The sequence below is a fragment of the Miscanthus floridulus genome, chromosome 14, assembly GCF_019320115.1.
Source record: "Miscanthus floridulus cultivar M001 chromosome 14, ASM1932011v1, whole genome shotgun sequence".
Taxonomy (NCBI): domain Eukaryota; kingdom Viridiplantae; phylum Streptophyta; class Magnoliopsida; order Poales; family Poaceae; genus Miscanthus; species Miscanthus floridulus.
The window spans coordinates 69,974,137-69,997,425 of record NC_089593.1 but is presented as its reverse complement, the minus strand read 5'-3'; the positions used below and the strand labels follow the sequence as shown (position 1 = coordinate 69,997,425).

At 44.8% G+C, this 23,289-nt stretch overlaps 1 pseudogene; it reads right to left on the bottom strand.

Moving 5' to 3' along the window:
* Positions 1-14,887: 14,887 nt before the first annotated feature.
* Positions 14,888-17,375, bottom strand: LOC136503682 (protein FAR1-RELATED SEQUENCE 5-like; annotated as a pseudogene).
* Positions 17,376-23,289: the final 5,914 nt, after the last annotated feature.

The following is a 23,289-nucleotide window of genomic DNA, read 5'->3' as shown; positions in this document are numbered from 1 at the left end:
TGCACAAGTGATTAAGAAAAATTATTAGTTTTTTTCATCATATCATATGAAGTAGTGGTGATAACATATAAGTTACTTACTTTTGCCCTTCGGGGCAAATCACTAGGGCGTTGGTGAGGAAGCAGAACCTGTGGGAGGCTCGCGGGACCTCGCAAGTAGACACTTGAAGAGGAGTCAGAGGAAGCGGAACCCGTGCCTGCCGCCTCCCACTCGTCGTCCTCATGCGGCCCCTCCTCCTCGTTCATCTACCGAACCAGCTCCTCGTTCGACTTGTCCACGGGCGCCACCTCCTCCTCGTGCGGCATGGGAGGAGACAGCCCCACCCTATGGCTGGCGGTCCTCCTCCTCCTCCTGTCTGATCCCTACGCCACCCCCTCTGCCTCCTCCTGCAGCAGGCGTGGTATTTGGTAAATTGAGTTCATGGACCTATGACGGTTGCCCGCCATCTTTGTTCAATCACCTACAATAAAAAAGAAAAACGAGACGTAATTAGAAATAGGTGCAAAAATGAACAAAACATAATTACAAAAAACATAGTAATACATGTATTAGAAATATATGCAAAAATGAACAAAACATAATTACAAAAAACATAGTATTACATGTATTAGAAATAATCTTCATGATTGAGATTAGCTGGATCATAGGTGTCGTCATCACTATCAACATTGTCCAACTCATCAACACTATCTGAAGGAGGAATGTTGTCTTCATTGTCATTGCCTAAACGTAATCGCTCAAGCATTTGTATGTCCTTCATATTTCGCACCTCGTCTCCAGCGTCCTCGTCATCATCCCTTTCATTGTCTACTTCCATTCCTATCTCTTCGGTTAAGTCTATGTCAAACCTCCCTTATAGCCCCTCTTCTTGATAGAACTCTCCATCATATGTGTTTGGGTTGAAGTTGTAATCTTCATTGTTTGGGATAGGTAGTTTACCTATGTGGCGATACCTTCTGCACAATAGACCAACCCTTAAGATGCTCGGCTTCTTTGCATGCGTATGACGTATAATAAACCTGGACGGCCTATTGAGCCACAATGTAGACATCTTTTCCTGGATAGACAGAATCCTTGTTGAATCTCAACTAGCCCAAGCTTAGGGGTCCATCTCGTTACTCCAGGATGAAACCAGTGGCATTTGAATATAACAGGAGTAAGAGGTTTGGAACCATAGAATGGTAGTTCATAGATTTCTTCCAATTCTTCCATAATAGTCGAGTCCATCAGTGCCGGGCATAACAACTCCGTTGTTTGTGGTTTTTTGATTGGGCCGACTCTGCTCGTAGCTTGCTGTGTGAAAACGATATCCATTCACGTCATAACCGGTAAATGACTTGACCCTAACGGCATAGCCATTTGCAACCTGACCCAGCTCATCACTTATAGGCGCATCAGTTTGGGCTTTCTGTTTGAACCAACAAATGAAATCGGGCCTCTCTGGTCCCACACCCTGTGAAAGAAGGGTATCATTTTCTTATGGGGTAGGTTGCCTTGATCCATGCCAGGATTGACGAAGAAATTCCCTGTACCAACGAGAAACAAGGGGGTTGGACGAAGAAACAAGGACATACGGCTAAATGAAACAAGTTCGTTCAGAACTTACCTAATGAATGGCTGCACCTCGACAAGGTTGGTCAACACATATAGCATGATACTGTGCCACTCTTCATTTTTCAATTGCTTAGTGGTCAATGCACTTGCACTTCCGAGTTGCCCATGGAAAAGGCAGAGGTTCGATTCATTTTCGCCAGCATTGTAACAAGGGAGTGGATTATAAATGCTAGGAAGGTTCTCAGTATAGTATTTCTCTGTGAAGTTCGACACCTCCTCTAGAATGTATGCCTCTGCAATGGAAGCCTCAATTTTGGCTTTATTTCTACATTTTTTGCGAAGAGTCTTCAGACGTCTCTCAATTAGATAGCACCAACGGTCCTACACGGTCCCCCCATCTGTGCCTCATATGGGAGGTGCACAATCAAATGCTGCATCGGCAAGAAGCAGCCAGGTGGAAAGATCTTCTCCAACTTACAGAGCAACACGGGTGCTGCTTTTTCCAAGTCATCAATGACGGTCTGAGAGAGCTCCTTGGCACAAAGCTGGCAGAATAAGTAGCTCAACTCTGCCAGCACTTGCCAGACATGCTCCAGGCCATAGCCTCGAACCATCGCCAGAAGAAGCCAGCTCAATCCATATGTGGTAGTCATGACTCTTCATCTCGTTAACTCGCAGAGTGCCTAAGTTCACTCCCCTCTTTAGATTCGCTGCACACCCATCAGGGAACATTAGCGTCTAGATCCATTCAAGTACTTCCCTCCTTTGGTCCTTTTTCAAGACAAAATCAGCTTAGGCCTTCTCCAGGTCTTGCCACGACTAGGAGGCTGCATCTCTTGATTTGGTCTATCGCACAACGTTGCTAGGTCCACTCTAGCCTTAGGGTTGTCCTTAGACTTTTCAAGTGTCCATGAGTGTTGCCCAAAGTGCCTCGGCGACATTCTTTTCAGTGTGCATTACATCAATGTTATGTGGCAGAAGAAGGTCATCGAAATAGGGGAGCCTCGTCATGCCCGAGATATGAGTCCACATATGTTGCTCACCATATTCCACAAAACCACCTTCTTCATTGGGCACGAGAGCATCTATCTGAGCATGAACCTCGGCACCAGTCATCATCCACGGTGCAGGGTTTGTCACTTTTGACACCTTTCGTAAAGTTCTTGATGTCTTGTCTAAATGGATGGTCAAGAGGTAGGAATTGACGATGTCTGTCGAACGATGAATACTGCCACCCTTCTGCAACCAAATGAACCTCACACCTTCCTTGCATATTGGGCATGGGAACTTCCTATGAACACACCAGGCGTAGAATATCCCATATGCCAAGAAGTCATGCAGGGAGTAGTGGTACCAAACATGCATATTGAAGGTTGTCTTTGTAGCTCGATCGTATGTCCATACCCCTTCGTCCCAAGCATGGACCAATTCATCAAACATGAGCTCCATGAACACACCCATATTACTCCCTAGGTGTACAGGAATTATCAATGATAAGAATACGTTATGTCATTGAAAGGAGACACTGGGGGGGGAGATTAAGGGGGATAACAAAGACGAGCCAACATATGTATGGGGCAGCCATCATTCCATAAGGATTGAACCCATCTGTTGCCAGCGCGACACGTACATTATGAGCCTCATCTGCTTTGTCACGATGTTTGTCATTAAAGCGGATCCAAGCTTCACCATCGGATGGATGTACTATCTTGTTAGGATTGTACTGTTTGCCATTTTTGTGCCATGTCATCTGTTTCACGGATTCCTCGGTCATGTATAGCCGTTGGATCCTTGGTAGGAATAGAAGGTACCATAGGATTTTCACGGGGATCGTAAGTTGCCTCTTCTGGCCATCATCAGAGTCTACTTCAAGGTACTTGGAGGATTTACACATTGGACAGAACTTTGCATGCTCGTGTTCTTTCCTAAATTGGACACACCCCTTTGGACAATCATGTATCTGCTCATACGGCATCTTAAGTGCACGAAGGAGTTTCTATGACTCGTACATGCTCTTTGGTAGAATGTGGCCCTCCGGAAGCAGGGTGCCAGTCATGGCCAACATCTTATCGAAGCCTTCTCGACTCAAGTTTAACTCGGACTTCAACCCCATTAAGTATCCAATGGCATCCAGTTGAGACACCATTGACCAATCGTGAAGGGGTTTCTGTGCCGAGTCCATCATGTCGTAGAACGCCTGTGCGGCTGCCTCCATCTCCTCCTTCTCACGTCCCTCATTGAACTGTCCTTGGTGAAAGTCATCTAACATGTCTGCTACCCCGGCATCAGCATCAAAAGCCTCCACCCGTGGTCTCACCACCTCCTCTCTCATACGATGGGCTTCACCATGGTGGACCCACCGAGTGTAGTCCGGCGTAAATCCATTCTTCACAAGATGTTTACCCATTTCCACCTTGTTTACCCTTCTCCTGTTTCCACATTTGCTGCAGGGACACAAAACTAGGCAATGTCCTTTAGCAGCCTTATGCACTATTCAAGAAAGCATCGGTCTTGTTCATCCATTCCGTGGTGTAATCACTCTAACTTCTCTAGCCCGTGTACATCCACTGACGGTCATCCATCCTCTAACATATATATCAGCGAGTAATGTAACCATCAATTGCATCTACATGGTGTTCCTACTGTCTAATAGGTGAGGATAGGTCATAATCCCACCCGCGGATGCGTAGATGAGGTTAGTTTCCATGCTCTACTCCTATCCGAGAAAAAATTTCGGCAGCACCTCCCCGTTGTTCTCTAGATACACGTCCTACCAAAGAAGAGTGCGTATCCGGAGAACAACAGGGAGGTGATGCCGAAACTCTATCTCAGACTGAAGCAGACCATGGAAACTAACCCATCTATGCATCCACGGACTATCCAAAAAATATGGACAATCCGAAACAGATACGATCATACATATGCAAAGATTTGCATACCGCCAACCGTATCTCTTTCGAACGGGAGACGCCTAACTGGGTTACATGATCTACGACCATGATACAGAAAGAGGGGTTATACCTACGGCGGCGGCGGAGTAAGGCTAGCGGGGCCATGGTGGGTCGGTGCAGTGGTGAGGCGACGCGGTGCAGGCAGACCGGCATGGCGACGGGAACTCCGACTTGTCTCCAACGGGCTCTTCTCTACAAAAATGGAACAAAATACCATCATTTTAAAAAAATTCGATAGAACCTCCCCTACACAGTGAGGTTTCCAAAACCTGCAAAAAACAACGGCACGATGGCCGACAAGCACATATGTCTCAAGAGAAGCCATGTAGTTTGGATATCAATCCATGCAGAAGAATATATCCAAGTAGTACCACTACTTCTACTATTGCTACTACTACTACCACTAGTTCTACTACTACTACTACCACTATTGCTACTACTACTACCATTAGTTCTACTACTACTACTACCACTACTTCTACTACTACTACTACTACCACTAGTTCTACTACTACTACCACTACTTCTAATACTACTACTACAACTAATACTACTACAACTATCACTACCACAACAACAACAAGAGAGAGGGCATACCTGACGGGCGCCAGGGGTAGGGGCGGGCGGCGTCGGGGTCGGGGTCGGGGTTGGGTCGCCGGAGTCAGGAACAGGGTCGAGCACGAGGGCGTCGGGGTGGGGCTGTCCATGGGGCGCGACTGGGGGCAGGGCCGGCTCTACTCCTCCTCTCCTCCTTCCTCCCTCCTCCCCCCCTCCTACTCCTCCTCCTCCTCCCCTCCCCTCCCACTCCTCCTCCTCTCCTCCCTCTCACCCGCTGCGTGGCGAGATGGCCACGCTCAGCCACAAGCAGGCATGGGGCGGGGCAGGCGCTGGCGCGAGACGTGTGGAGAGGCTGCGGCGCGCGCGCGGCGGGGCACGGTGGCTGGTGGGCGTGGGGGCGGCCGCGGACGCGCACTGGGGAGAGGAGGCGGCGCGGCGGCGCGGGGGCGGGGCCGGCGGGGGGGCGGCGGAGCGGGGACGGCCGGGAGCGGTGCCCGCTAGGGCTGTCTGTCGTGGTTGGACTGCCCGACAAAATTCACCTAAGTGGCCCCCACCCGCCGCTTTGCCGAGCGCCGAGATCAGGGAGGCACTCAGCAAAGGATGGGCAACTTTGCCGAGTGTCTCGATCCGGCCATCGGCATAGATTTTTTTTTGAAATACCTTTGCCGAGTGCCCCTGTGAAGGCACTCGGCAAAGAGGAAATTTCTTAAAAAAATTCAAAAACCTCTTTGCCGAGCGCCTTATTCTTGGCACTCGGCAAATACCCCCTTTACCGAGTGCCATGCCCCGGCGCTCGGCAAAGTTTTTTTTGTTTTTGGCCTCCAAATATTTTGTGCAAACCTTTTAAAGTACCAGAAACTCCTCATTAGAATTTGGGGATTTTTTGTGGCTTTTTGATATATTTAGTTACTTTATTTCGTTTACTTGAATTTTTTCGAAAAATATAAATTTGAACTGCACGTGGTACGAATAATGGAATTTAATGATTCAAAAAATGATAGTCATGTTACTGAGTGTAGTGTGAGGCCATATCCAGGAACGGACCTGAAATTTCGGACATCTTGTTCACGAAACATGACCACAAACTTGCGTGCGAAGTGTTTTTAAATTCTATAAAAAGCAAACGAAGTCCGAAAATCATGAAACTTGTTGAGATGTCGTGATATCGTATGTGGAGGCTATGATAAAAATTTTAGAAGATTTCATGCACGTTGTCACGTACGATGCTTACAAACCAGGTCTTTGCCGAGTGCCCGATTTTTGACACTCGGCAAAGGCCTTGTTTCCAGTAGTGAGAGTACGTACAATTCTGATGGTGTGGTCCCCGTCTTCAATACTGCTTCGGGAGGATGACTCTACCTCTACTATAACTGTTAAGGCCTTCTTTAAATTCAGGGTGTAAAGTTTTGGATGTCATATTGAGTGTTACATGGAGGTGCCACATAGGGTGTTCAGATACTAATAAAAAACAAATTACAGAATTCAGCAGTAAACTGCGAGATGAATTTGTTAAGCCTAATTAATCCATCATTAGCACATGTTTTACTGTAGCACTACATTATCAAATCATGGACTAATTAGGCTTAAAGGATTCGTCTCGCAAAGTATTCGCAATCTGTGCAATTAGTTATTTTTTTAGTTTAAATTTAGTACTCTATGTATGTGTCCAAACATTTGATGGGATATGGTGCAAATTTTTTGGGAGGAACTAAACAAGGCCTAAATTTCGAACTCACAAAAGCTGGCTGCTGTCTGGGAATGCACCATATCGTTGTCAACTTGTCCTGACTCATTTGTGTACAAATTTCCAACTTTTGTCCTATTGATTGAATTTAGGACGTTATACTGAAACTGGGCCTATTGCAAGCTGTGTACAATTGATGAAATGCAGAGTTTGATTAAACCCACGTTACCCATCATTACAGATGATGAGAACTACGAAGAGCCGGGTGGTGGTGGGAATTACTTTCCTGGGGTTCATGTTTGGTAATGTACATGATTCTGGCGACCTAGATGCTGACTATCTTGATGTGGTATACTCCTTTTGACTTCCGAATCTATTTTGACGGGGCAAATTTGGATTCTTTTCGTTATTTTGATCCTTTTATTTCATTTTGCCACATCTATCATATCTGTGGTAACATGTAGCTAGTTCTTCTGAGTATATCCATACGCTGAATGTCTTTACATGATAGATTGAAGTGAAACGAACAGCAGCATAGATTGAAGTGAATCCCATAACATCCTTACACGACCTCAGGTGAGGAGCAGTGTGTATTCCCGTGAAAGAACCAAAATTCTGTCCAAAATCGACAAAAGACAAGGCTATAACTGAGCATGAACCATTGTAAAATTTTCTCTCGAGATATTAAGAATAGTATCAGTGTTGTATTCACAACAACCAGAACCGAAGGAGAACAATGGACAGAGATGTTTACAGACGGATCACTACCCCAGAGCAGGACAATACCGCCGATTCAAAACACCCCATCGCTGCCGGATTTTGAACCGGCACAACCAAACCGGCAGTGATGAGGGTTAGCTATCACTGTCGCTTCCTACAAACCGACAATGTTCTGCAACTTCACTGTCGGTCCTTTACACAACCCGGCAGAGTTCAGTTCCACCAACACTGTCGGTTCATGACACCACCCAATGGTGTAACCTCGAACATCACTGTCGGTTTGTGCCTTTAGCCGGCAGTGTTGTCATAACCAGCAGTGCCGGTTTGGGACAAGACCCGGCAGTGATGGCTAAGCCAACACTGCCGGTTCGTAGCTCGGCTTGATCATCACTATCGGTTTGTAGCTCAAGCCGGCAGTGTTGGCTTGACCATCACTGCCGGTTTGTGGTTCAAGGCGGCAGTGCCATCTTGGCCATCACTGCCGGTTTGTTGCTAACCGGCAGTGATGGCTCGTTCACATTTTATTGTTTTATAATTTATTTTAATTTATATTTTTTCGTAGAATCGGGTTTCGCTTTATATATGCTACATAGACGACAGGTTCATCAATATTAAACATTACAAATGTCACGGTTATAGTTCAAATGTTCTTATCAAGATCTCGATCCCTCAAAATAAAAAAGAAATTATTCGATATGATGAAGCATGCTTCTCAGACTTCTTACAATAATTGAGCGAGCCGCTCTAACCATACTGGTCCTTGAACTTCACGGATTGTGTAATGGAAAAATACTCCATCTTTTTCTAATACCTCGGCTAAGATGAATTTTGCCAGCTCCGATTGCAGTGCGACGATCTCCATATCTAACAGCCTTTCGTGGTTATATTTCTTGCGCTGTCGTTCAAAAAAGATGATATCCAAAGATGAATCAGTAAATCATTTTATTGAATTATTAACAGACATAAATGAAATGGGGATTATACACACCAACTTATCTGCTTCTTTCGATTTTCCTGCCGATGTAGCGAAGCATTGCCCACATTCCATAAAACTCGCATTCATTGTTTCCCGTCGGCTGTTTTAGGTACTTCTCCTCCATTTCAACAACCTTGCAATGGGACCTGCGTCCCACCGATATGTCTTCTTCGCACATTGTGCAACATGAAAAGAGGAAACATTAGAAAGCAATATGTGTGATTAGAAAATAATATGTTATTAGGATCACTTACTAATTCAGCACTGCCACCCGTGGATCCAGATGATGAAATAGTTTTTTCTTCGAGTCCCACACCTCGATCAGATTTTTAGCAAGATTGACACAAATAAAGATGAAATGGTTGCTGCAATCACATAATCCTAATTATCGAATAATCTTAACAAAAAAATAAGCATAAAATTAAAAGCCGAGAACACATAATCACAGTTGTAGGCTAGAAGTATGTGGGTTTTGTTCTTCGTCTTGAATTCATCGAAAACAGCAATCAACCACTCTTTCAGGTCTTCCACATCACATCTATGGAGGCCTAAATATATCTTCTCATTGACTCGCCTAGGGTCCAAGAAGCCTATGTTATCCCATCTGCTTTTTAGTATGCAAAATTTTGCTATACACCTACATAAAATTATGGGAAGTGCTCAAAAGTTAACAATTTATGTCTCAAGAGAGTAGTTAATTGTAATATCGTGCGTGTAGGGTACTTATATAGTCCACATCGTCAACATTTGTGAATCGAGAGAACGTTTCTAGTATAGTAGGAACAAGCACTCCCACTCGACATCGAACTTCTCTTTTTCAGGATAATGAAAAACATGTGGCGGACAGATAATAATCTCAAAACCAAAGTCCTCTGTCTCTGTTGCTTGAGCCATGTAATATTCATGCAAATGGCGCATATATGTTGTCAAATTTTTATGCTCGTCATCGAGAACCAAAAGATTGCCCCTTTCATACTTCATTGTCGATGTTCCCGTCCCTTGTACATCATAATAGATGTTCGCGGCCTCTTCCATGGTTAATTCAGGGTTGTCTTCGACATACTTCTGTATCTTTCTTAAATCTTTATTGTGTATTTCTTTGGCTCTTATTGTAGCGTACTTATTCTATGTTTGCCTTTCGAATTCGGACTTCAACAAACATTGAGGCAGTGAGGCACAGAGATTGAAGAAACTAACACAATCTTCTTTTGAGATGTGTGCTGTAAATTTTTCTTTCATTAAGTTTATAACGCTGCCACTGAACGACCTTTTATTTTTTTGTTGGTCCACTTTAGGAGCATTAGCGACCAAATCCAAGGACCTTTTCTACGACTACGAGGATGCCTTTGATCTTGTTTTGGGCTGAGGTGGAGGAGGAGGATGACGATGAGAATTCTGTTTTCCCGAAGCTAATGAAGATGGTGGAGGAGGAGGAGGAGTCTTCTCTTTTCTCAGGGCTGATGAAGATGGAGTCAGACGAGGAGGAATAGAAGGAGACCTCTGTCTTCATGGGGATGATGGCAAGGGATGAGGGGAGTGATCTCTGTTGGGAGATGGTGAGTGATCATTGAGGGTGAGCGAAGACTCGTAGTCGTCCTCATCATTAGAGGACAATTGGTGGTCAAGCTTAATGAAGCGCTTGCACCAGGCCACTTAAGAGCCCTTGTTATGACCAAGTTTCGGCATATCTTTCGCTGCAGGGTACTTAATATGTATCTTGTTATACTTCTTATCAAGTATTCTATCAATGGTGATGCGAGCGTACCTGGAATTGGGCGGCCATTAATGGTCCCATCTCTCGTAGGCCAGGCCTAGACGAGTACCACCTTATCCTTTGTCCATTGCTGACGGATGTAAAATTTGACATTGATGGGTTCAGTGATGTCGTCCATCGAATGAGGCACATTCGCATCTTCTTCGTCGAGCGGGGTTGATCCGCAGCTGCTGCAACCCCTCAACTGTGGGCTAAAGGCAGTAGGAGTAGGGTTTTGTGGTACTCCTGACCCCCTGGACAACAAAATTTGGTCGACTCGTGCTTCAACAATCACCTCAATCCGCGCGTCCATTTTGTCTTCCATCTCTTTTAGTCACCTCAAACACTTTGCCTCCTGTTCCGCTTTACCCCTCGAGCGGCTCCGGTAAGTGTGAGATTCTTCGGGGAATGCTAGTTTCCAAGGAACAACACTGGTTTCTCTAGTGCGATCAGGGTGCTCCTTGGTTCCGAGTGCTTGGGTGACCACGTCTTTCTCCCTATTAGAAGTGCGAGTCCCTTACCTCACCTCATCAATTACCTGGGAGATCCTCTGGATGAGGTCGCTCATGGGTGGATTTGTGGAGCTAAAGCTCCCATCCTCAGCGTGGCGTACATTCCTCCACATACAATATATTACCGATGTTGGCTTCCAATGGGCGGTCTCAACCTGAACGCCTTCCTCAGCAAGGCGATCTATCTTTTCAAGTTCTGCTTCAAATTCTGACATCTTTTTAGCGTAGCCACGGGAGCCGAGATGATGAGGATTCGTTGCTTTATGCGAGTTCTCCTGATTCTTCCTGCTCAGTTCTAAGTATTCCTTGGATAACCTGTATTCCTTGAAATCCTGCAAGAAGTCCTTCTGCTTGCTAAACTATCCACCATCGAAATCCGGCTCTTTATTTTGAAGGACAAAATGCTTGTACAATGTCCCCTTGAAATTCTTGAAGCATGTCCCCATGATTTCTTTTGGTTTTTTCTTGACTAGCTCCTTGTCATACTCCATTGGGAAAGTGAAATACTCTGGGATTTTGATATCCCATATGTAATCCTCACTTTTGGGAACCCTTCTCGGGCCATTATCTTTCCCAATCTCACCTGAGGATAGGCGGTGAGAGTGGATCCCTAAATTCATCGAACTCAATGATGTGCCAGTGTACATTCCTACCAATAGGAAGCTTTGACATGCCTCGCTTAGAGCTAGCCTTCCTGCTACCCGAACCCTCTGGCTCCTCAGCCGACGGAGGCTCCTGCTGGAGACACCAAGTAAGCTATGACCCTCTCAATTGATTAGCGTGTGTGGCTACATAGTCACATGATACCAAAGTTACCTGGCCATCTTGGTCATGTTGACCCAGCTCGAGCAAGCCAGATGGGCTCCATGACTGCTCGTTCTCACCGTCCTGATTGACACCGTCACCGTTTGTCGGATCATGCAGCTCTCCCATCCCAGCGATATCAGCCGCTTCTTGTTGCCGATCTGTTCTTCGGTGACAAGGTAACAGGCGATGACGAGTTATAGCTGTGACACGATCGTGGTTAGTTTTGGCTGCGGACAACTACTAATTGCACATGTTCATATTATATATATAATATATGTTTAATGCAAAGTCTAATAATAAGTCCACATACAACAGTCTAATAATAACATATGTTCAACTAGAACAAATTCATTGTTTGATTGACCACATACAACAAAGTGCACCTATTGTTCTACGAAACTAAGCTTACATCAACTTTCAAATAAGAAAAGCAATGACCATAGCCATAAATAAAAGCATGACATCTTTCCAAAACTAAGGAGCAATTCTCCTAATCTTCACATCTCCGGCGGGTTGCTTCTCTTCAATCTCTAGTGCCGGCAGATGGCCATAGTTTGCATTCATTGGACCATAGTAGGCCTGTTGCCCATGGTTTGTAAGGTAGGTCGGATGATTATAGTAGGCCCTCAAAGCTTCACCTTATGTGTTGTATTTTTTGTGCAAATTACTAGGGTAGCGATTGACTTGAGCATAGCAATCTTCTTAGGTTCGATAAATCCCAGGCACGTGACCAACATGCACTACATACCATGCCATGGTTGCCTATACATTTAAGTAAAAAGGTCACTAGGCTGAAATATAAGATACTACATTAAGTCTTTTATTGGGTCCTACATAAGTTATATTGCCTTTGGTTGCACGTAGTGGTGATGGTGCTGTGTGCTCGGTACCAAGTGTCACAAACATAAATATATAAAAGATTATGAAAAGGTGCCTGCCACGGATGAGAAAAGGAGGGAGCGAGGCCAACAGTGAACAGAACATATATACTCCCTATGTTCAGAAATATAAAGAATCAAAGTTTGTAATTAAGTCAGAATATTCTAGGTTCGACCGAATTTATAAGAAAAGTATTAGTATCTATGACATCAAAGAGGTAAATTATAAAGCTACACATAATAACAATGTGTCTAATGATACTAATTTGGTGTTGTAAATACTATTATTCTTTTCTATAAACTTAGTCAAATTTATGATATTTTGACTTAGGACAAACTTCCATCCCTTGTATTTCAGGACAAAAGGAATACATATCTAGTCATCAACCGACTCTTTTAAACGTTGTGGTGATCTATACCCAAGATACTATCACAGTAGCAATTATGATACATGTCAAAATGCTACACAACATTATAATGCATGTGCTTTTTTTATAAGCCACCATATGGCTTTTCTTTTCATGAGTGCATGTGCTTGCTTGCGCAATACATGAGATGTCCGAACAAACTAGCTAGAAAAGAAAAAGAAAAAATACCTCCTTGCATGCGTGTAACCTAACGGGCATTTCATCAAACGCATAGCGGCAGTGAGCCACACACTCACCGTGGGGGTGGCGAAGCAGTTGTCTGCGCGCTCCTGAAGGCCTCGGCGGTGGGAGTGCAGGCGTAGAGGAGGGGCACGGTCGACATCATGGACGAGGAACGAGGGCACAGACGGTGCGGTGCTCCGGCGTGGGGCGGTGGACGGCGTCGCGAGCGCTGTCGCGGGACTAATGGGGATGCATCGAGGGGACGCACGGGCGTCAGCGTCGAAGAAGAGGAGCGCGGGGCTGGGAACGGAGGCACGGGGGTGGTGGACGGGTGCGCGGGGGGCGGAGGTGCCCGTCAGTGCGGGTGGTGCTTTGGCAGCGTAGGGGGAGGGGTTGGCGCGGGGTTGAAATGACTTTGGAAAATTTCACCCCGCGCCTTGCTTTTATCCCAATGGCTCATCACTGCCGGTTGCAAAGTCTAAACCGACAATGATGAGGAAACATCACTGCTAGTTGCAAGGTCTAAACCAATAGTGATGAGGCAACATCACTGCCGGTTGCAAGGTGTAAACCGACAGCGATGAGGTAACATCACTGCCGGGCCATGCCTGGACCCGATAGTGATGGGGGTGCAGCAATTACGGGTTAAGACCACACACTCTAGCCCCCGAGACCCGTGCTCGAGTCCTAGACGGCCCAATTTCTTTGGTTTACTTTTATTATTTATTAAGCGCTCTAAACGGTTAAAAGAAAAAATAAAACAAACCTTGACACACCTCCTATACTACCACAGCGGTTAAGACCGTGCACTGTGGCCCCCGAGACCCGCGTTCGAGTCCTAGGCGGCCTAGTTTTTTGTTTTAGTTTTACTAGCAAACATGCCCGTGCGTTGTAATGGGAGATAAAGGCTCTGGATCAGGTGGAAACCATGTTCCTGTGCAAACTTTGGAAACTATCGATCTAGAGCACGGGCTGCGCATCCGATGGCTAGAGATGGAGGTGGGGCTTTTTTGCACTTAAACGCCCGCCCCCAGCACTGCTAATCATGTTGTTTTGCAAATCACCCCTCCTCTAATCGCAGCGCACCCAGCAAACAGGTCCGTGTTATCGCCCGGCCCGTTCGTCTTTTCCATCGGACGCAAGCGAGATCCCACCGCCGCATGCCCGCGACTCGCCGGCGGGCTGCTCTCCGCCTCGCCGCTCTCTGCCGCTGCCGTTCCCTGCGCGCCTGGCTGCGACTCTCGCCCAGCGCAGCCGGATGGACGCCGTGCTGGTGCTCCGGGTCCTGCTCTCCGTCGCGCGCCCGAGGAGCACGGCCCTCGGCAAGGTGCCGGGCTCCGCGGCGGCGTACCGGAGGATGGACCAGTACGCCACGGCCCAGGCCACGCCGGGGGTGCTCGTCCTGCGCGTCGACGCGCCCATCTGCTTCGCCAACGCCAGCTACCTGCGGGAGAGAGTCTCGCCGGACGAGATGGTCTGAACTCCGAAGCTCTGAATATCATTGACATGAACACTAGGTTCTACAGTGTGTCTGACTGTACTTCTTGAAATTGAATGTACTCAGAGAAGATGACGAAGTATATAAACTAGTATCTTTGCAATTTCAGTCTATTTTTTCACCAAAAGTGCTTTGCAATTTTTCATGCAGTTGAGTTCAGTTCAGTTGAGTCACAGAATTGAAAATAAACTAGTATCTTGTGCATTTCAAAAGGAGTTCACAGAAAGTGGTTAACTAAATTCTTCTTCTGAACTATGGCTTCAGCCATAAGGTCATATTGCAGGTACACTCGAACTGCAATTAAAAAAAAGGAGCATGGTACAGTCGTACATTGCAGTGAACTCAAAATCCAAAGTACATTGCAGTGTTTACAAGAAGCACAAGAGTAAATTGTTCAATTGAAATATCAACCAACAACATTGTTTGGGCAATTACGTGCATCATGATCCCCTTCTTGCTTACATTTTCGACACGTCCGTTTACCTTTACCCTTACTTCCAGCCTTCTTCTCCTTCGTCTCCTTGCTCTTCTTAATTCTTTTGCATCTCCCTTTCAAGTTGACATCATTTGGTGAATGTATATCGACCTCTTTTGGAATTTTACTACCAAGGAAAGATTCATATTCATCCTGTTTTTCAACTCTCATAGAGGCATGATCTTTTGGAGAGGCTCTACTAGGTTGGATAAACTAGAATATAAAAAGTCCATCCCTTGTTCAGAGCTCTTGGCCATTTGAATAAGATCTTCAAACTTGTTGCATGAATCTGAAATCTTTTTCCGCATGGCCACCTCCATAGGATCTTTAGGCTTTTCATCTAGTAGGTTACCTTCCTCATCAAAGAATAGTTCCCTATAAAATTGAAGATCTGATCAAGACTATTGTACAAAACAGAAAATATAGGTGAACAGAGAGGGAAAAAATAAGTACACACCTTTTACATCTTTTCTCCCATCGCTTCATTATATATAACGATGGTATCTCAGTTTGCTTCTCGGCTCTAAGCACTTGTATGATATGACGACATGGGATGCCATAAGACTCATAATTTACAGGAGCACCTACCAAACATGTTCGACTTGTTCATCTGAACAAGTCGATCTTTTCCAATTTGGCTGCTGATGGTGAAACATTTTATATCTGCACACTCTGAAATACCTTGAATAATGCAATGGTCTCTTGCAGCTAAGATTTGTTCCTGAAATTTACTGAAAACTTCATGTGTATATATCAGACTACATTGCTTCTCCATGGCCCATGGTGTCATCAATTTAGGAGTGGTGTGAAGACTTGTATTATCAGCTTTCAATTCCTCTTGGCGCTGGCACTCCAAAGCTGTGTCAAACCTTAGCCAGAACTCAACAAAGGTCAACTTTCTACGAATGAAACGGTTAAAAAAAGAATTTGCACTCTCCGATCGTGATGTAGTCCTAAGCATTCCTACTAGAGGTATATCCAAAAAGTATACCGGAATCCATGAGTCGCGAATGGCAAACCTAGTGGAAAACCAATCGTTTCCCATGAGTTCATAATCTGTTATGATAGCATTCCATTGTGACACAAAATCATCTGAATTCTCGGTCCCCCAAACACACTTGTTTAGTCTTTCCCAAAACTTTTCATCTTTTCTTATAGAGGGCCCCACCTTCTCAGATACCTTTTCCATGATATGCCACATGCAAAGTCTATGAGCTGTATCTGGCAGAATCTGAGCAATAGCAGCCTTCATGCTCGCATCTTCATCGGTTGTGATTAGATGAGGTGCTACTCCACCCATAGCCTTAAGAAAGGTGTTAAACAACCATACATATGAATCGATCTTTTCATCTGCTAAGAATGCTGCCCCAAGGAAAACACTTTGCAAGTAATGATTAACTCCAGTGAATGGCACAAATTTCATGTTATACTGGTTGGTGGTATATGTTGCATCTACCGAAACCACATCACCAAAAACACTATAGTTTTTCCTGCATAAAGCATCTGCCCAAAATATGCGAACAAGTCGTCCTTGTTCATCCACCATAAATTCATAAAAGAAGGCTGGATTTACTTCCTTCTTTCGCTCAAGTTGTGCCACAAACATTTGTGCATCTCCATCCTTGATTTTGGTTCTAAGGTCACGGTAATAGTTTTTCAAATCCATTAGTGTGCACCCAACATTCTGAAACCCACCCTCACTGACATGGAGAAGTCGATATGCCTGTGAGGTGCCAATGCTAGCCTTATGACAATTGAACAAAGCACTCTTTGCCCTCTCACTGACATTACGGTTGGATCTTAGCAAATGCCTCTTATCTGGCGACACAAAACCATGGCTGTGTTTCTCAACCATTGAAAATATTCGATACTTCTTGTCGCTACCAAGCTTGACGACAATATGTGCCTCACAACCACATCTGGTTTCCATCACATTATGTGTCTTTCTTTTTTTCCCAGAATCATCACTAACATTTGTTACGTTCTCCTTTCTATACCCTTCCCTTGAACAACAGTACCTCTTGAATAATATTTCCTCATTTTGCTTCTTGTGCTGACCAACACGAACTGAGAAACCAGCTTCATGTGCATACGACTTGTAAAATTCCTCCACATCTGCGAGTGTATCAAAGATCATTCCAACCATTGGCTTCAAATGTTCTTTGGAACTTACTGCTGTACCTGGAAAAGATTTTGGCCGTGATGTGCTTGGATATTCAAGGTGGGCTCCAACTCTGGCGTCGTTGACGGCATGATCCTCAGCGGAAACAGGATCAACGGCGACAACGGCATCAACAGCCTGATCCATGGCGGCGGCCTCGACGGAGACGGGATCAACGGCGATGACGGCATCAACGGCGACGACGGCATCAACGGCGACGACGGCATCAACGGCAACGTCACGCACGCCGGACTCCATGGCAGCGGCGGCGCAGACTCACGGCGCAACTCTTGACGAGTCTCCTCCGCCTACAGACTCACGTATGAGATGAGCATCAGACTCACGTATGACATGAACAAGCTAACGACTCCATGCCGGACTCACGTAAGAACAGGAGGATACTCACGTACGAACTGATTCAGATTAGTCTGGGTGTCGTCCTGATTCGTCTTCGCGTCGGCATCTAGCGAATCAACGTCGGCGTCTAGTGAATCCGGGATCCAGGAGGTGGTGGCGCGCCTGCGATACCATCCTCGTCCTGCCCGCCTCGCCGAACAGCTCGTGGCCGCCGCCGGCGCCCAGGAAAAATGAAACGACAAGAAACGAAACGACGCCAAACTATCGACACAGACCTGTTTGCTGGGGGGTGATTTGCAAAACAACATGATTAGCAGTGCTGGGGGCGGGCATTTAAGTGCAAAAAAGCCCCACCTCCATCTCTAGCCATCGGATGCGCAGCCCGTGGTCTAGATCGATAGTTTCCAAAGTTTGCACAGGAACATGGTTTCCACCTGATCCAGAGCCGGAGATAAAAACTATCAAAAGTTTATAGCAAATGATGACAAGGAGAAGGGTATATCTATACCTAACTTAATAATAAAGAACCAAAATTTTAGACCATTTTTTATTCCTCCTCTCCTTAACTACCGGATAATGAAGAGTTTCTTCTATGTGCACTTATATGACCCGTGCTTATACGATTTAGAACAGCTAGCGTCTAGCGATGATTGATATAGTCTGATTCTAAATACCTGGACTCATGACTTGTTCTCATATAAGCTGGAACAACTCAAGTCTAGTAATTACTCGGAGTCCGATTCTAATATGTATTGTATTCCACTGCAACATATGAGCACCATTGTTAATCTATCTATATACCTACCTAATAAAATATTAAACCAAAATTTATGCTTATTTTTTGACTGGCCTTCTCCTAACTAATTTTGTGACTAAAAATGATACGTGTTTGTGCCGTCCATATTTACACTCTAAATCGACTCCAAAGTCCAAATCAAATTAAAACAGCCAATAAATCGAATCAGGGCCGAGTCTGTCTGAGTCCGTTTTCTTTTGGTTTCTATTTTTCGTGGTCCTGTTCGCATTTTTTGTCTCCACTTTGAGTATGTGTTTTATTTCCATTCGCTCAAACATGTGAATTTCAATTTGCGTGTCTCTGATCTTTTCGTTTTCTCCTTGGCCCGTCCGTTTCTTTTTCTGTACGTGGCTCTTCAACGACTGCTTCTTTGTTTCTCATGCAATTGTGCTCCATTTTGTGCTCCAGTTCAATTGTGCCGACACGATGTGGCCGCCCAATCGTTTCCTAGCATTAGATCGTCTATGGATGAACCATGGCCTTTGGATCACAATGAGCTAACATATATAAAGGTCAAACCCTAACTTACCTTCAATGGGTCACTCGACTCACTCCTCCATCCTCTTTTTCTTCCATGATGGCGGCTCTGTCCCCGTGTCCGTCTCTCTCTCTCTTCCTGAATCCCGTCTCTCATTGCGCACGCATGGAGCAGCAGTGGTGTTCACGCTGCTTCATGCCAAGTCGAGACCGCGGGGCGACGGTGCCAGGCTGCGTAACGACGGCTACGCTGGCGCTGCAAGCGGAGGCAGCATGTGGTGACACTTGGCGGCGGGGCTCGCGACGGCAGGGGCGCACATCAGCGGCCGGGGACTCGTCTTAACAGCAACACCGTGCCGCTAGGGATGCAGACCATGACTCGATGGCGGCGACGCGCGGCCGGGGTCACGTCTGCGTGGCGGCGGCTCGACGGCGCGCCGGACCGGGCCAGCACATGCCTGCTGGGCGATGCTCTAGCTAACGAGGGAGCTGACAGATCCGGTCGTCGGTTTGATTTTTTTTGTTGTGATTTTTTTTGTTCTCTAAAGCTTTTTATGTGTATGTATGCGTACAAATACCTAGGTGTTTCGATTTTGATTTGGACTCAACCAACGTGTAGAGTCCCAGGTGAATTTCGATTTTGATTTTATTTGTATCTTGAGATCTTGATTCCCCGATGTGGAAGGCATGTATGAAATATGGATTTTTGAGTTGGATTCTTGTCTTATTCCTGGAGGATGTATTCTATGTGATATACGGACAGTTTAGGTGGGACCAGCCCCAGTGGTCGTCGGTTCCGTCGTGCCCACATTCTGACGCATACCGTGTGATTATATATATCCTGCGTCCCGTCGGCATGACGCGTGGCAGCGTGCGTGCCATGCTTGCATGCGCGTTGGTGATTTGCATGCCGTCTCGGGGCTAACAGAAGATATATATTTCTAATAATCTTATTCTTTTCTATTTGATTATGAAAGGATTTCTATTCAGGTTATTTAGGATCTAGGGATCTATTTGAATTTGGATTGGAATTTCAAGGAATATAGATAGTCAAACAGAGATAGAGTCCCTGTCACATACACGACCCAGGATTGGAATTCCAAGGAATATATAGATAGTCAAATAGAGATAGAGTCTGGGTCACATACATGACCTAATACGTTTTGCTATCAGATCGCCGTATCGCGTTAGGCAAGAACTCTTTTTTTAAAAATAGACAAAAGCAATTCTAACTCGTCTGAGCACGGGTTATATATATAAGTCTGGACAGAAGAAACTCTCCATTGTTCGATAGTTGGAGGGTGACAGATAAAAAAATGGATGGACGAAAAAAAGGCCTGAAATTTTACCTCTCTATTATTAGGTATAGATAAATAATTAAGTGCTCTAAAAGGTTAAAAGAAAAAATAAAATAAGCCTTGACACACCTCCTATATTAGCGCAACGGTAAAGACTCAGAACTCTAGTACTTGAGACCCGAGATCGAACTCGAGGGCGGGCACAATTTTTTATAAATCATTGCCGGTTTTCAAAATGAATCGACAGTGATAACCAACATCACTGTCGGTTTCGTCTCATCATTGCTGGTTTTATGTAACCGACAATGATGTTTATATATATATATATATATATATATATATATATATATATATATATATATATATAATTCTTTTATATATTGAATCAATAGAAGCATGTGTTTTCCTATGTCGAGATGGCTTCAAAAAAAATTTCACGCATCTACACCTAAATTAAGACCCCACACATGATCTTAGTTTTTTCAGATCATTTTTTTATTTATTATATTTTTCTGTGCACCGAATGAGACAAAAGAGGATGAATTTTATCTTGGATCCAATAGATTTTTTCAGACCTCCACAAAATTGTTATCCCTAGGACACATGAGAGTCTATATAAAAGTTTGGCACCATTCCCGATCTTTTTGGGGTAGACTCCGTTCAACCAATAATTAATCTAGGATGTCGCGCAGAAATTCAATTAAACCTCAGAAAGTAGCAAACCATTTCCAGAAAATCCTAAACTTGGTGTTTCCTTCACCCGTGGCATGTGCAAGCCTAAGAAAAAGTTTGAGACCAATACAACACCGGAATGCATATGAACCACAGAACCTTGATAACCTACGTGTATAGTCATGGTTCGATGAAAGGGCCCATGTACATCTATAAAGTATGTATACTCTACCTATGTCGAAATGACTCGAATTTTTTTTGGCAAGCATGTATACCCAAATTAAGGCCCCACACAAGATATTAGGTTTTTCTGATCATTTTTTATTATGATATTTTTCTCTGTGCAGAATGAGACAAAAGAGGATGAATTACACCTTCGACCCACTAGATTTTTTCATTGACCTAAACAAAATTCTGATTCCTAGGGCACATGAGACCCTGTGTAAAAGTTTGGCACCATTCCAGATATTTTCGTGGGTAGATTCAGTTCAGCCTATAATTAATCGGTGTCATCACGCGGAAATTCAATTAAACCTCAGAAAGTAGCATACCATCTCCGGAAAATCCTAAACTTGGTAATTCCTTCACCAATGGCACGTGTAAGCCTGAGAATAATTTTGAGACCAATGCGACACCAGAATGTAGATTTCTAGTTACCCAACAACCATTACACGAATTACATGCATGACAATAATTAAACACAGAAGCCGTACAAATTAAAATTAGAACCCAATTAAGCTACAACCTTGCAAACCTAGCTAAATAAATATTAATTACTATCAGAATCACTGTCACGATAGATCGGGCCACGCACACTAACATGCCTCTGTAGCCATATATAGTAATTGATGTCATGGATTATGTATCCGCTTGTATCGATGAAGGTCAATGCCCGTATGAGTACACTCTCTCGTGCCTCACAGTACCGAAAGAATGGCCGACCCTAGATGTAACCTACTGAATTACTACTGCCCCTGTTAGTAATCCTTATGTAGTACTAGTGTCCTTCTGTAGTGAGCTGGCTGAGGTTTTCATTGCAGAAGTCTCAATCGTACCAGAGTTGCTCTGTAGCTTGGTCTAGAATGGCCCACAAGCCACATGCAGCATAGGTAAGGTTCTGGAGCGCAATCTGCATACGGAGAAAAAGAGAAAAATAGAGAATGTAATTACAATAATAAACTCAAGTACAAGTGACCATTTTACCATATCCTCGCGGTTGTAGCTCGCAAACCATTCACTTGCTTGCAGAACGGGGATACCACAAACATTCAAAGCAAATGCCTTGAAGTGCGAGAAATCAGGCACATCATAGCAAACACGTCGAAGTGCCTCTAAACAAAATCACATGGCACTGAACTAGGTGCTTATCACATCTAGACTCTGTCTTCCCGTCTCGTGGATAAGGTTCAAATGATTTGCACCCCTCAAAGGACGAAAAAACTGAGTTCACACGTCCATAGTCGTCCACTTGCATTAGAAGGGAATCGCGAAATGGCCACATTAGGAGTGAATGACTCATTGCCAGGGTGGAAACCTGGTTCTTGTGGTGGGGGAGGTCCGGTATTCATACCACATCGATTAAATGCAAAAAAATATGAACATAAAATATATGCACAAAAAATTCTTCCAAGTAAAATATGGAAACATAATTAAATATAGATCAAATGCAAGGAATAAGAATATATATAAATGTAGAATGCAAAGAAACATGAATATAAATATAGATCAAGTGAATATAGATAGAATATTAGAGAAGACAACATATCAATAATGTCGGGTTTATAAACCCGGGGTTCCTCATGGACTGGCTTCCCAGCAAAAGCTCGGCCCGGTAGACAACGTTGCAAACGACGCACAACTCTTGGGCCGACCCATAAACACCTAAACGACAGGCTAGAAGGACAATCCAATCTCCAACCGAAAGGCCTGGCCAAGGAGGAACGGCGTCCGCTTCTGAATCCGGCTTGCCTCTTTGACCGGAAGGCCTCATGAAGGAGGAACAACGCTCACTTCCGTACCCTGTACACCTACAGGATAGTACCCTACGACCTCCCTGTAGGAGGAACGGGCGAAGAAAGTAAGGCAGGGCACTCAAGTCAATCGTAATACCAAGGACCGTACCCTGTACACCTGCAGGACAGTACCCTGTGACCTCCCTGGCATGATAGAACCGAAGCAGTGTTGTAGGCGCTGACATTTTTCCCTACAGTGTTGTGGGCGCCATCAACTCCCATTCCAGACAAATACGGTAAGGCTCCCCCACATGCCTCTGGGCATCAACAGTGTTGTGGGCACCGACATTTACCACACCAAACGAATATGGTAAACCCCTACGTGCCTCTGGGCATCAACAATATGGCAGGCACCGACATCTGCCATACCAGAAGAAGACAATGCAACCTCCCACGTGCATCTGACATTAAATAGTATTGTGGGCATCTACCATCATCTTGTACCCGCCGGCGTGGGCAATAAGACTTAGTGACATACGCACTCTCTCCCTCTCACTTGTAAGGCCAGCCCCTTCATCTATAAAAGAGGATGCGGCCTATCCCAAAAGGAGATCGATCAG